Genomic DNA, 16,229 nt, shown 5'->3' with positions numbered 1-16,229 from the left:
CAGCAAATAAACTACAGAAATTTGGGGAAGGTATTTACATTTACAAGTTCTTTCCTTCTTTCTAACTCTAATTAAGATCGATAGGAACACTGGGTGAACAACTGAGCTCTCTGTCTAGTATAACGACCTACCGGGAAGGCTTCCTTTCTGCTGAATTACAAAGATCAATTCGGCATCTTGGTAAAAACTTGAGGAGTCAATAAAAAAGAATTAAAACACAATCCTATTATTTACAGAAGACATTTTCACCTCTTCAAACCCTTGAGAATTCAGTCCACTTGGTCAAAAAGTATACAGCTAGCAAACAAAATCTGTAGATTCAATCAAAATACAAACTTAGAGAACAAAATCCCAAGGGCCATGTACATAGTGACAACATCCTAAAAGATTTGCAGATATTTTACTGAATTCAATTACCCTTTAAAAATTGTTTATGTCGTTCAAAGAGTGGTGAAAGGAGATAAAGCAACCTCTAGCACGTGCCGTGTGGATTTGCCCACTATTGTACATAGAGACATCCATGTTCATTAGATATTATCAGGGGGTACACTGAAATCAACTTTAAGTTTGAGTGTTAATAGGATTTCATTGATGGGCATCATAAAGAACCTGAGCAGCATCATCATAACCTTATCAAGGTCATCTGTTGTTCTTGCTCTCAAACAAGTCAAATTCAGTTCTATGGACAGATTCAGCATTGTTCACTGTCAAAATTGCTATTAGGCCATTCAGGAGCAAAATGAAGAATTACTTGTGGACACAAACAGAAGTGGAATCTTGGAACTCACTAGAGTACTGAGATGTTACAAAATGCCGGGGAATTTCAGTTTAATCCCAATGTGAGGCTGTCCTGGAGTTATGTCAATGGAGTTGGCCGACTCCAAAGCAACCCAAATGATTACCAGCCAGAGTCAGATGAACACTGATTCACTCCTGTGTTCAAGACTGAATCCTCCAGTGGGAAATTGTGCCCAAGTAGTAGATGCTTTCAAGAATAATGGTTAATAATCACTTTATAATTCAGCAGTGGGGTTGCAGAATGGGGATACACTCCAGGGAGCCATTAGCACTTTCTGTGCAGGGCCACCATATCGTAACGTTTGCCATTCAAGGTAATAACAGCAGAAAAGTCTGATGAATAGTCAGGAAGTCAGAGAGCATAAGTGGAAAATACAAGTGAGTATACATTCCCCAGTTAATCACCTTTCAACACAACTGGAAACATGGAGGCAAGAAAAAGGTGGCAAGAATGGAACAAACGGAAGATGTCTCTGAGAGTCAAGGGTGATGGGGCTTAAATACTGAAGGTGGTGATAGTGAGCTGATAACTAGGAGGAAGAGTTTCCAAAGGGCAGATGAGTCCACAACTGAAGGATGGAGATTTAATCTAATTGGATAAGAATCAGAAGTAGGATAAGGAAACATTGTTTAGCCAGCAAGTTGTTATTATGGATTATCAATGTTCTGCCTGAAAGGATGATGGAAGCAGATTCAGTAGTAATGCTCGTAAGGGAATTGGATAAATAATTGAAAGGGAAAAATTGGCAGGGCAATGGGGAACTAGCAGGGAAGTGGAACAAATTGGATTGCTCTGTCAAGGAGGCGATGATCCGAGAAATCTTCTTGTGTACTGTATTATTCAATGGTTCCACGATAATGGGACAGGCATAGATAGAAACAATGGGTTGCAGTATGATAGCAGAAAGAGAAAAGAAAGAAAAATGTAACAAGGAGACAAAGGCACCTGGGAATGAGGTGGATATAAGACTGTTAGATCCATGGGGTGCTGAATCACCCTAGTAACAAAGCGCCAAAGGCAAAGCCCCACCCCTCAGCATCAGCTCACATCTCAGTTGCTCTGATGCAGCTGTTTTCTTGAAAATTAATCTTCCATCAGGGCTACAGAAGGAATTAATTGGTCATGAATATTCTTGAATGCTCTCGGCTTCCAAATTTAGTTCTGTTTTGATAACGAAATGCTTAGCAGACCAGGCAGTGTGGGTAAAGAGAAACTGAGTTACTGTTTCAGGTCAGTGATATTGCATCAAAATTGGAAGACATGAAGGATACAACAAGATTTCAGGTACAAAAGAAGAGGGAAGGAAAGAAAAAAGAAGTGAGGTCAGTGGGAGGCAGGAAGGATTATAGGATAAATGCCTTGCACCTCTTTTTGAAGGAGCAAAGCAAGTGGCAATGGATGTGTCAAGAGTCAAAAGCTGATTCTAAAGGAGGTATAAAGAAAATAAGAATCATCAGCTGAAAACATTGAACTAAGTGTTGAGTCTCCAGGACTCTGATGTGCCTAATCAAAAGATGAGGTGCTATTTCTCAAGCTTATTTTGAGTTTCATTGGAACCATGTAGGTGGCCAACCAGGATGATCATTAATCAGAGATTGGGCTGGAGGTGGCCAGAGAATTGAAGGGACAAGTTCAGCAGAAGCTCACTATTACGCTTGCAGACTAAATCATCATGTTCCATATCACAGACACCCAATCTGCGTCTGGTCTCCCCAGAGTAGAGGAGACCACGTTCACCTTTTGTATTCCACCTTACCACAGACCTTCCCTTTTGTTCTTTCTCTTTATGCTAAAACTTGTTCCTCGCTGACTTGTTCCAGTTCTGATAAAAGGGCATTGACTCTGCTTCCCTCTCCAGAGATACTACTTGTCCTGCTGAGTAGGTCAATCATTTTCTGTTTCAATTTATGCAGTTTTTGGCTTTGGGTTTGTTGTAAATGCCTTCTCAGATTCATTAAGTAATCTGAACACTTTATTCCGATAGATGTTGATTCAAGGTGCCCTATCTGTACGATAGGCCAATCGAAGATTAAATTCTTGGGTCACCCTCATAAAAGAGAAATATACTGAGAGGATGCAGGTAGAATGAGCGTAATTCTGAATCTCTGGAACCCATTTCTTATAGAATCACTGTGTGTCTCATACCATTAAATAGGTGCATTGCTTTTGGCTCACCTCGGAATATCCCCAGGGAGATTTCTAACCTCGTCTATGATGGAGTAATAGAGAGATTGGATGAGTGCAATGCGGTTGACTTTCAAATGGCATTTGATAAAGCACCACATAATAGAGCTGTTAGCAAAATTGAAGCCCATGAGATGAAAAGGACTGTGGTTGCATGAATACAAAATTGGCTACGGGACAGAAAGCAGAGAGTTGTGGTGAATGGTTGCTTTTCAGACTAGGGGGGGATGTGCGCAGTGATGTTCCCCAGGGATCAGTACTTATTCCAATCTGTATTAATGACCTGGCCTTGGTTATACAAGGCACAATTCCAAAGTTTGCAGATAATGCAAAACAAGGAAATTAGCAGCGAATGAGGAGAAGTAAAAGATCCCAGAAAGGTACAAACAGTGGTGAAAAGGCAGACACTGGCCATTGAACAGTGATGCATGGATGTGATATATGATTCATTCAGTTATGCATCATACATCAATGGTACCGACTTAAAGAGAGGTGAGAACACTTGAAATTGAACTCATACGAGCTTGTACATCTGGTACTACAAGCTGGAAGGGCTATTAAAATCCTTGGATTTCCTCTCTTCTTATTCTTAGGCAATCACTCGTGATCAAGAATGACTTACATCCAATCTGGTTCCATGGTTTCTGAGGCCATTGGGTGAACCACAGACTCTCCCACAGATGGGAGCAGGAGGGTGGATGGGTGCCCACTTTCTGCCACTTATGCAGGACATCTGTGTGCTCCTGATGTATGGCCTCAAGGTTCTCAATACCTTCCCAAATGCTTCTTCTCTGAGTGGTCACCGGCCAGAGAATCCCAGGAGTCAGTGGGGATGTTGCATTACCTCAAGGAGGTTTTGAGGACATCTATTCCTCTGCCCAACTGGTAATCTTACCCGTGACAGAGCTGGCAATGGGGATTCTATTTCAGGAGTCTAGGTCATCATGTGAACGAGGTTGCTTGCCCAATACAGCCAGCTGAGCATAACTGGGGCTCAGTGTGTGGGCTGTTGGCCTGGAAGAGGACACTGACATTGGTTTTCTTCTTCTTCCAATGAATTTGGAGGATCTTGTAAAGACAGTATTGGTTGTATTTTTCGAGTGCCCTGACAGCAGTCTCAGAAGCTTACAGGAAGGCAAGGATCATTGCTACATTACAGCAGAACAGGCTGTAGTTGCCCTCAAAGCACAGATTTAAACAGGTTTTCATGATTGCGTTTGCTCTATATAAGACTATCGAACAGACCTCTTGTACAATAAAGATGAACTCTTGACCTCACAATCTACCTCTTCATGGTCTTTGCACATTGTTGTCTGTTTGCACTGCACTTTCTCTGTAACTGTAATAATATATTCTGCATTTTGTTATTGCTTTTCTCTTGTACTGCCTCAGTGAACTGATGTGATGAAATGATCTGTATGGATGGCGTGCTAAACAACGTTTTTCACTGTATCTCGGTACATGTGACAATAATAGAACAATTACCAATTGCCAATTATATGATTGGACATGGATTTATGGACTTTCTGACAGATTTGAGGTATTGCTCTTCAAATACAGGTTCTACTATAACTTGTGTTTCTATAATGCTAATTGGTTATAATACAATTGATGGATTAGGGAACACTGTTTTACGCAGGCCGCATTGGTTATAGGGCAATCATGATCGGGAAAACCTGTTTAAATCTGTGCTTTGAGGGCAACTACAGCCTGTTCTGCTATAATGCAAGGTTTTTTGGGAATGTAATTATCACCAGAACTGCCTGTACCCTTTTCTGTAAACAGCCACAAACCACACTGGTGCATTGCAGGTAGCAGTAAATTTCACCATCGATGCCTGGCTTTGTCCAAAGGCAACATGAAATATGAGTAATGGTTCAGATTTTCTGCACTCTTGACATTAAAGTTAGTTGTAGGTGGTACAGCAGGCACCTTTGTGCAGGCACGGTAGTGTAGGGGCAGGCACGGTAGTGTAGCAGTTAGTGTAATGCTTTATAGCGCCAGCGACCCAGGTTCAATTCCGACCACTGTCTGTAAGGAGTTTGTACGTTCTCCCCATGTCTGCGTGGGTTTCCTCAGGGTGCTCCAATTTCCTCCCACATTCCAAAGATGTATAGGTTAGGAAGTTGTGGGCATGCTATGTTGGCGCCGGAAGCGTGGCGACACTTGCAGGCTGCCCCCAGTACACTCTACGCAAAAGATGCATTTCACTGTGTGCTTCGATGTACATGTGACTAATAAAGAAATCTTATTGTATCTTTGTCTTGTAAGTGAAGAGTGTAAGGCTTGTCCTCTTGTCTGCTTCAGTGAAAATGTTAGTTCTGGCTTGGATCTCAGCTTCTGACTATGCACAAATGCAAGCATCCCCTACATACTATAGCTCAGGCTATAGGATGAACAATTTCCCATTAGTTCTGAAGACTAGATCCACTCACACAGGAAAGTTGTAGAAAGTGAGATGCAACGTTACGGCAAAAAATACTGAGAATAGTGTTGCGGCAATGGCACAGCCTTGGATAACAACAGAAAATGCTGATAACAATTAGCAGGTCAGGGAGCATCTATGGAAAGAGAAACAGTTAATAATTCAAGACGTGAGTCTTCGACTTCAACTCTTTTTTTCTTTCCACAGATGCTGCCTGACCTGTTGATTGTTTCCAGCATTTCCTGTTTTTATTTCTGATTTATAGCATTGCTGCACAGTAAAGTGGAGATAGCTCGGTTGTTTCTTTGGAGGGAGAAATAGTTAACGTTTCAAGTCTGGACCCATCATCAGTTCTGATCTCTACACAATACTCTTAAAGCAAATGCAACAACATGAAAACATTACAGCTGGCAAAAGAACTAGAGCTAATATGAGTATAGTGGCTTCCTCAAGAGGAAACAAGAGGATCTTGTTTTAAACCAATGATCTGTTACAGTTCTTGCAGGGTTGATGGACGGAGATTCAATCAGGGCTTTCAAAGGGTATGGTTTTGCAAACAAACAAAAAAATTGGGCTGTGACAGAATAAGGAAGCAAGGTTACCACACAAAATGCCAGAAGTACTCAGAAAATCAAAGAGTATCTAGGAGAGAGAAGTAGAGTGCATGTTTACGTTGATGACCTACTGAGTATATCTAGCATTTTATGTCTTTTTTTCAGATTTGCAGCACCTGCAGAATTTTGCTTTGTGGAGAAGTGAAGTTGGTGCAGGTTTGATGGCCCAAATGGTTTCCTCTCCTGTTGTTTGATTTTATCATCTATTGTAACTGCTATAATTAGGCATACATTGTTGATTCCTAATAAGGATAAATCAATCACAACTTATTCCAAATACTATGTTTTCACATTGACCCAGGACTAATGCACCTGTAATTCTAAATCCCACTGTCTAGTTTTTCAGAATAGAGAACGAACCCATGGTACAACAAAGCTAGTTGAATGTAGGTCAGGTGTAAAATCAACACAATAAATTCAGTGCTTGAGGACTCAGGGCCTTTGACTGCATGTTTGTAACTGAAGTGTTGAAGTGGCCAGAAATTTCGGTCAATCCTTTCGAGCTTGATCTCTGGAAATCAATTTAAAATTAAAAGACGTTTTAAGTTAAAGAGAGAATGTAAAATACATCCATTCCAAATATTCCTGTTCTTCATTTCCTATCCCTTTCACTTCTTGTTCTGTTCATATAATTATTAAAATTCATGGGTTATTCTGTTTCTATTTTTACTTTGGTAGGAGGCTGTTTGCTTCCCTCTGTTTGCCCTCTTTCTGTTTAAAAGAAGTTCAATGTTTCTGCCTTTCCTTCTCTCTATTTCCCTTTTTCTATCTACTTTAACTTTCTCCTCCTTCCTCAGGTCCTACACTGTTAATTGTGCACTCTTTTAATCTGACACCCAGTTGCACTCTGTCCTCAAGCCGCTGCCTCACAGTGCCAGAGACCCGGGTTCATTCCTGACCTTGGGTGCTGTCTGTGTGGAGTTTGGGCAGGCATGGTAGTGTAGCCATAGAACCATAGAACAATACAGCACAATACAGGCCCTTCAGCCCACCACGTTGTGCCAAATTTCAAATCATGCCTAAGACTATCTAACCCCTTTCTCCCACATATCCCCCTATTTTAAATTCCTCCATATGCTTATCTAACAATCTCTTGAACTTAACCAACGTATCTGCCTCCACTGCTACCCCAGGCAGCGCATTCCATGCACCAACCACTCTCTGGGTGAAAAACCTTCCTCTGATATCTCCCTTGAACTTCCCACCCATTACTTTAAAGCCATGCCCTCTTGTATTGAGCATTGGTGCCCTGGGAAAGAGGCGCTGGCTGTCCACTCTATCTATTCCTCTTAATATTTTGTATACCTCTATCAAGTCTCCTTTCATTCTCCTTCTCTCCAAAGAGTAAAGCCCTAGCTCCCTTAGTCTCTCCTCATAATCTATACTTTCCAATCCAGGAAGTATCCTGGTAAATCTCCTCTGCACCCTTTCCAACGCCTCCACATCCTTCCTATAATGAGGTGACCAGTATTGGACACAGTACTCCAAGTGTGGTCTAACCAGAGTTTTGCATCATTACCTCACAGCTCTTAAACTCGATCCCATGACTTATGAAAGTCAACATCCCATAAGCTTTCTTAACTACCCTATCTACCTGTGAGGCAACTTTCAGGGATCTGTGGATATGAACTCCCAGATCCCTCTGCTCCTCCACACTACCCAGAATCCTGCTATTCACCTTGTACTCCACCTTGGAGTTTGTCCTTCCAAAGTGTACCACCTCACACTTCTCCGGATTGAACTCTGTCTGCCACTTCTCAGCCTAGTTCTTCATTCTATCAATATCCCTCTGCAAGCTTTGACGGTCCTCCACACTATCCACAACACCACCAGTTAACATAATAGCAGTTAACATAACACTATTGCAGTGCCAGTGACCCGGGTTCAATTCCGGCCACTGTCTGTAAGGACTTTGTCCATTCTCCTCGTCTCTCCGTGTGTTTCCTCCGGTGCTCTGGTTTCCTCCCACATTCCAAAGACATATGGATTAGGAAGTTGTGGGAATGCTATGTTGGCGTCGGAAGTCCCCAGAACACTCTGCACAGAAGATGATATCTTTATTAGTCACGTGTATTCGAAACACACATTTCTCTGTGTGTTTCGATGCACACGTGACTAATAAAGATATCATATCATATCCTCACTCTGGTCACAGATCCTCAGTTTCCCTCACACTTTCAGCAACTTTCTGTCCTTTTAATTACTACAGCAACATATGGACTACTAACTCCTCTCCTCTCTCCACTGAAAATCCCAGCACTGTTGTGGAGTGCCGTTATTTTCTCCAAAAAGAGAAATATTGAATGTATAACATGATTTCACTGCACATCAGTGTTTGTGAAGCATTTCAAGGCTTGTCTTAATGTTTTCACTTTTTTATTATGCAATTTGTTGGCACTTTTTGGTACCTTCTTGAATGTTCCTAGTTCCTTGTACACTTGTTTGGTGACAGTGCTTCTGAGCCTGAAGATTGTCGGTTCAAGTCCCACACCTGCAACTTGAGTTCATACTGTAAGCTTTGGAGTTCTGTGCAGTATTGAGTGCTGTATAATCATGGGTGCCTTCTTTCAGATGAGACATTAAATCAAGACCTAGTGTGTCCTGTTAGGAGGATGTTAAGAATTCTGTGGATCAAAAAAGGAATTCTCTCTGGTGTCCTGCTCTAATTAATTCTTCAAGCAGCATCTAAACCTGATTGCATTGACATTATCTCATTGCTGTTTTGAGACCTTGCAGTATGCAAATTGTCCGCTGTACATCTTGCAGTACAAAGGTGATCATATTTCTAAAGGTACTTAATTGGCAGTAAAGTGTTTGCAATGTCCTGAGGTCAGGAAAGTGCTATATCACTACCAGCCTTTTCTTTCCCTTCTAGCTTCTCTCTCCAAGCACGAGAGCCAACATCTACTGACTCAGAAAGGGAAGTCGGAATTGTTGGTGCTGTTGACATGTCTGTTCAATTCAACAGAATAGAAATGGCACGCCTTTGATTTTAGAGAGTTTATCTGTGGTGTTTCGTTGGCAAACACACCGAATGGATGTGGAGGCTGTCTACATTCATTGGCTTCACGGTGCTTTAATTTGTTTTTGCAGTCCTGACAAGTGTTAGTGTAATCTCCCAGAGGGAGTAGGCACTGCATCTCTGAAAGGGCACCACACAGGCTGTGTGTTCATGCAACTGTATCAGCTTGCCTCATGGAAAAATCCTCAATTAGCTTAATAATATGTCATTGTACACTATAAGTAAGGCTAACAGAAACTGTAATGGTCTGCCAGCAAAGATTTGCTTGCATACTTAGATTTTTTAAATGATAAGGGGAATTGAAAAGGATGTGGACTGAAATATGAAAACCAAATGAACACTGATCTGACTACAACTGATGGCAGATGTCATTCTAAGCATTAAAGTCATACATTTCTCAGTAACTCCCAGAGCATAATATTAAACATTTCAGCACATTAATAATAGCTATACCTTTTGAACCTTGAAGCTGACATGCTTACATCAGCTCTTATAACAGGTTTGCATATTCACTACATATAACCCAACCACAAGGGTATTCTGGACCCTGATGCTGTGACACACTGCCAGATGAAAGATGTCTAGTTGCTAATACTGCACAGTGCAGTACAGCAGGGACTTCATACATTGTCATGAAGACAGCATTACGAGGATGAGAGGCACAGTCTTAAGTATGCCATGGCAATGTAAGATGGTGCATTAATTAATACTATTCATAACTGTGCAATTAGATTCTTTGAACATAAGAAATAGGAATGAGAGCAGACTAATCAGCCAATTGATCATGGCTTAACCTTTCTTAGCCTGAACACCATTTTCTCATTCTCTCCCCACATCCCTAACTCTCTTGTAGTTTAAATGCCTGTCTGTCTTCACCTTGGCTATATTTAGTGACTCCATCTCCACGGCTCACTGTGATACACATTTCCAAAAAATCCATGAATCTCTGAGAGAAGAAATTCCTCCTCATCTCTGAAATCAGTTGCCCTTTACTCTGAAATTACACCCCCAGTTCTAGATACCCTACACTTGGACAAACATCCACGCAGCACCCACCCTGTCAATCCACTACAGAATCTTATGTCTATCAATAAAACCACTTCTTGTTCTCCCATGAGTCTAGGTCCATCTCACTCAACTGCTCCACATACATCAATGACTTCATTCCAAGAATCAACTGAGTGAATTTGAACTAAAAAGAGAAAATGCTGGAAAAAACCTGTAGGTCAGGCAGCATCTGTGGAAAGTAAAACAGAAGTAACATTTCAAGACTCTTTGTCAGAACTAATGTTCATCCCAGTGAACCTTCTCTACACTATTCTCAGTGCTCGCATATCCATATGGAGACCAAAACTTTATACACTTCTCCAGGAACAAACTCATCAATCACAGATAAAGATGCATCAAAACTTCTCTATTTTGTATTCCCCTTGCAATAAAGACAAACATTCCTTTGCCTTCCTAATTATTTGCTGTACTTGCATGCTAACATTTTGTGTTTCATGCACCAGACCTCTCAGATCCTTTTGTAGCACAACATTTTGTAGTCTCACAAATAATAATTTCCTTTTTCATTCTTCTTTCCAGTGTGGATAATCATACATTTTCCCACATTATACTCCATCTGCCAACTTCTTGCCCACCCCACTCAACCTATCTTCTTCTACCTACCTTTGTATCATCAGTAAATTCGGCTGCAGTACACTTGGTCTCTTCATCCAGGTATTGATATAGATTATAAATAGTTGAGGCACTTGCACTGATTTCTGTGGTATTGCACTAGCTACTGATTGCCAGACTGACTCATTTATCCTGATTCTGTATTCTGTTAGTTAGCCATTATCCATCTATGCCAGTATAATATCTCCAGCCTCATGCACCTTCACCTTGTGCAATGCCTTTTTTATCGCACTTTGGCAAATGCCTTCCAGAAATCCAAATACATTACTATTACTGGTTCCCCATTAACCACCCTGTAAATCCTTAAGAATTTTACTCATAAGTTTGCCAAACAGCTAACTACCCAGCTAATTTGTCAAACACAATTTACGTTCCATAGAACCATATTGACTCAGTTTGATTGTCCTACAATTTTCAAAATGTCGTGCTATTACTCCTTACTAACTGATTCCAGCATTTTCCTGAAGACGTATTACTGACTATAATTTCCTGATTTCTGTCTCCATCCTTTCTTGAATAGCAGCATCACATTTTCAATTATCCAATCCCCTGGCAGCTTTCCAGGATCCAAGATCGTTTGGTAGAAGATAACCAACACATTCACTATCACTTCGTTAAGAGCCTAGGATGGAGACCAGTTACTTTAACTACTCGCTTCCTTTTTTTATGTACCTGTAGAAGCTCTTTCTGTCTGTTTTAATATTTTTGCTACTTTATTCTTATTTTCCATCTTCTCCCTCTTCATAATTTTTTAGTCACCCTTTGCTGCTTTCTTAAAATTTCCCAAACCTCAAGCCTAAAGCTAGTTTGAAACCATCATTACCTTCCTGATTTAGAACCATAGAACCATAGAACCATAGAACCATACAGCACAAAACAGGCCCTTCGGCCCACCGTGTCGTGCCGTCCATCAGACCACCCTCACACTACCTAACCCCTTCCTCCCGCATATCCCTCTATCTCACGTTCCTCCATATGCCTATCCAACAAGCTCTTGAATCTGTTCAATGTATCTGCCTCCACCACCACCCCAGGCAGTGCATTCCATGCACCAACCACTCTCTGGGTGAAAAACCTCCCCCTGACATCTCCCCTGAACCTCCCACCCATAACCTTAAAGCCATGCCCTCTCGTCTTGAGCATTGGTGCCCTGGGAAGGAGGCGCTGACTGTCTACTCTATCTATTCCTCTCAATATTTTATATACCTCTATCATGTCTCCTCTCATCCTTCTCCTTTCCAGTGAATAAAGCCCTAGCACCTTAAGCCTCTCCTCATATTCAATACCCTCCAATCCAGGCAGCATCCTGGTAAATCTCCTCTGCACCCTCTCCAACGCCTCCACATCCTTCCTATAATGAGGCGACCAGAACTGAACACAGTACTCTAAGTGTGGTCTAACTAGAGTTTTGTAAAGCTGCATCATAACCTCGCGGCTCTTTTTTAAAATAAAATGAGAATCCATTGAACACAGGACAAGAAAATGTTGATATGTAGAAAGAAGCCATCCTTCTGAGAAAACCCACCTTCCTCACTGGAGTATATATATGTTGCTGAGATTTATGGAACATCTCCTGAAGTGTCTGCCACTGCTGCCTTGTACCCTTGCATCATCTTTCCTAATCCTCTTTAGACCAGCTTTGTCTTCATGCCATTGTAATTGCCTTTATTTAAATTCAGGACATTAGTTTCAGACCCAAGTTCCTCAGGGGGAGAACAAGTTCCTCACCCTCAAACTGAATGTGAAATTCAACCAATGCTATGATTACTTGTTCCAACAGGATCCTTTACTATTAGATCATTAACTAATCCTGTCTCAACACGCAATATTAGATCTAAGATAGTCTGCTCCCTGACTGGTTCTTCAATGTTTTGCTCTAAGAAGCTATTTTGAAAAAACTTATCCTCATGGTGATCCTTGCCAATTTGATTTGTCCATTTTATATGATAATTAAAATTGCCGATGATTATTGCAGTTTCTTTATTACATCCCTTGTTATTTCTTGATTTATACAGAGTATCTTGCAATTACTATAGGGGGCCTATGTACTACTATCACCCATGACTTCTTACCCCTATTACTTCTTAACTCCACCCACCTGATGCTACATCTTGAGCTTCTGACCCTATATCACTCCTGACCACTGCAGTGAAATCTTTTATTAACACAGCTAACCCCACCTCCTTTTCCTCCCTGCCTATTCTTCTGAATACCAAATATTCATTCCCATCCTTGGTTTTGCTGGATTTGACTGTTTTAAGTAGTTTTTTAACGTGTATAGTGTTTAATACACCTCAAGTGGCTATACAAGGTATAACTGCTTTTCAGCTTATTGGTTCATCCATCAAGTAAATATGTGTTTTCTCGTTGGTTGGTTTGGCCACAGGTATCTAATAGGTTTCCTGATTAGACTATTGTTAGTTAAGGAGTATCTCTTATCTCAGGTATTAATAGGTGTCATTTTTTGTTAATCTCTCTCTTGCTATCTTCCCCACCAAAACCACCCCCCCCCCACCTCCCCCCCCCCCCCCCCCGCCAGCTCATCTTTAGTTCCTCTTGTCTCGGCTTGTCTCCCGGTAGTAAAGCTAGTGCCATGTGCTCTGTGACTGTTTCTTTGTTTTAAACTTTTCCAATAAAACTTTGTGAAGCACCACTCACTCCTGGACTCCTGAAAGAACCTGTGGATTTGAAAGTAACCGGATCCGACAGTTTCCTTACAATCATGACTCTGAAATGACGATGAGACGGTACCCATTTATTTGTATTTGTGCAACCAACTAATCTATCTTGTTATGAAAGCAGCATACATTTAGATAATGAACCTTTAGTCTGAGCTTATCATTTTTCCTTACTTTGATTCTATTTGCTGGTGCACTCTTACGCCTATATGCTCTGCCCCTTCCAGATATACTCTTGTTATCATTACTGTCACTGCCCTGAACTAATGCCTTTGCCTTCCTAATTATCCCTTCCATCTCAACTCTAGTCTTTTATTTCCAGCTTAGCTTTTCTCCCTTCTGGTGGTATCCCTACCGTCTCCCTGTCAAGCTTACTTAAACCTTCCACAAAGGTACTAGCAAACCGCTCCCTTCCCACCCCCACCGCCCAGCCAGGATATTGGTCCTGACCCTGTTAACATGCAAAGCTGGCTGCCAGCCTGGTTGTCAGCAGCATCACTGAACCTCTCACTCCATATTCGTGTCTTCTACCCAGCTGAGCTATTTCAGACATTACTTAATAATAGCTCCTCACTCTGGGAGAAGTCATTTGTTAAAAGCAGCTGTCAGTCAACTGTTATGACCCATATGATACTGTACTGAAATGCTGCAGAATTGAATTTACATGAGAAACTGTTTGAATTCTAATAAATACACTTTCGCTATTCAAAAGGAACATTATTCATACATCTTGATTATCCTTAGATAGGGACATCTAAAGCCTATGCATTTAAATAACTACTTTGCAATGATTGTACCTTAGCCCATTCATTGTGCAATAGAATTTTAAAATAAAATGAGAATCCATTGAACACAATGAACAACTTATTTTCAACAAGAAAATGTTGATGTGTAAAATCAAGCCTTTCTAACATCTTGCCACTGGTTTGAGAGGTACTTGAGAAAAAGGTTTTCAGCATGTAGTGCACTAAGCTCTCGATGAAATGATGCTTTGGAGGAAAAACAGTATGCTCAAATTTCAGCTGTATAGTTTAGAAAAATCTACAATTCAAGACTGAGGAGAAATCAATTTTTTTGTCAGGATCAGATCCATCTTCTTGGACATGAATAAAGATGAATTTTAACACTCAGCCCATACTTGGAATCTATGCTTTGTCTACATACAGCATTGTATATCTTCAGAATGCTGTCTGTTCTCAGTCTGTAGTGAAACCACTTGGCTTACTTGAACTGGAAAGCTCACACTGTGAATAATTGTTACGTTAATGAGTGGTGCTGTATGTTGCCATGTGTCTGGCACACTGCCTGGCCAGCCTTCTGTGATGCGCCTGAGTGCACCTTCTTTAGGAATTGCTGATCCATTGTTAAGTGTTGGATCTGGATCCTTATTAAAACAGTCATACACTTTAGGGAAGAAAGATATTCATATTGAAATAGAATCTGACCTCCTGAAGCTGATAAGTTGGCTGGGATACTTGGGATGTTCAAGCTCTTCTACACAAACGTGAGATAATATAACTTGATGTAAGTGTCAGAAGTAAGATAATTTAGCCCACTCAAGATCTTCTCTTTAGTACATTAACTCTCCTGTCTTAGCCTTGATGAACTGCTTGATATCTCATTGCAAATGTTTGTCACTCTTAGTGCAAAGAAGTTTTTTTGTGAAATCTGTTGCAAAGAACAGAAATGTGGAATATTGGGGAACTTTCCAAGTTTTGCTGAAGACTGTTTAGTATACAAGTTTTATCTGCCTTGTGTATGTAAGTGGCGCCGAGAAGGCTTTTCTCTCTCAAGCCCCTCCTTGAGCTACATAGAGGTAGATTTAAACAGAACACTTGCAATTTGTCCAGCCCAGGTATACCAGATTTCTACTAGAAATTGTGGATGCCTCACATTTTTGGCATTTCTATTCTACTTCCTTGTCTCTGTTCCTATAAACCTTTAGAAAATAGTCTCCTGGAGTTGCATTTATCCCCATATGTTATGAGACACAGTATGGGTAAAATTCTTATCATGGTAGGTGCTGATAAACCCCTTTACATTTTTTCTTGTATTTCAATATTAATTAACGTGTTCATTTGTTACTGTTGATGTAAAAGGAGTTTGTAAACACATGTCAAGTTTAAAATGAAGTGAAAAACAAAGTAATTCTACTTTCAAGGAAGCCAATTTCCCTTTGGATAGTTTTTGAGCAGACCATGTTCTAAAACAGTTGGGAGAACTCGCAGTTTTATTTATCTTTGTATCTCTTTACAGAGACAGCCAAGGGATTCATCATGAAGCTTTTGTTTTCTTGAACCAAAAAATATTTTTTATGTGAGCTGTTTTGCATTACTTTTTGACTCGGTTACAATCCTCTGGCCTTTGAATCGCAAGGTTATAGGTTGTATTCCAAAGGCTTGAGAGAGGACCACACAGTTTGATGTGCCATTTTGTTGGATGAGACATTAAAGTGAAATTGCATCCACCCTCTAAGGTGGATTGAAATTCTGCCATTGCAATACTCATAAAAAGTAAGGAAATACTTCCTGTGTTATGGCCGATATAAAAACTGGAAAACAACCTATCTGGTCATTACTTAGTTTTGGTGAGGCTTTGCTGTTTTTTCTTTGTTTTTGACATAACAAAGCCTTTCTTCAATGCTGTAGACTGTTAGAGTGAAGCAAATTTAAAGAGTAGGCTGAGCTTAGGAGGACTGTGGTCTTCAAGATCTCATGCTGTGCATGTCCCTAAACATATAAATCACAATTATTAGCACAAAATGTGCTTATAGTAGTGGCAAAGTTTTGTATTCTACCTCTGAAATTATCCTCTATTAAAAATCAAT

This window comes from Pristis pectinata, chromosome 15, assembly GCF_009764475.1.
Source record: "Pristis pectinata isolate sPriPec2 chromosome 15, sPriPec2.1.pri, whole genome shotgun sequence".
Taxonomy (NCBI): domain Eukaryota; kingdom Metazoa; phylum Chordata; class Chondrichthyes; order Rhinopristiformes; family Pristidae; genus Pristis; species Pristis pectinata.
Note: the sequence above shows the minus strand (reverse complement) of the source record.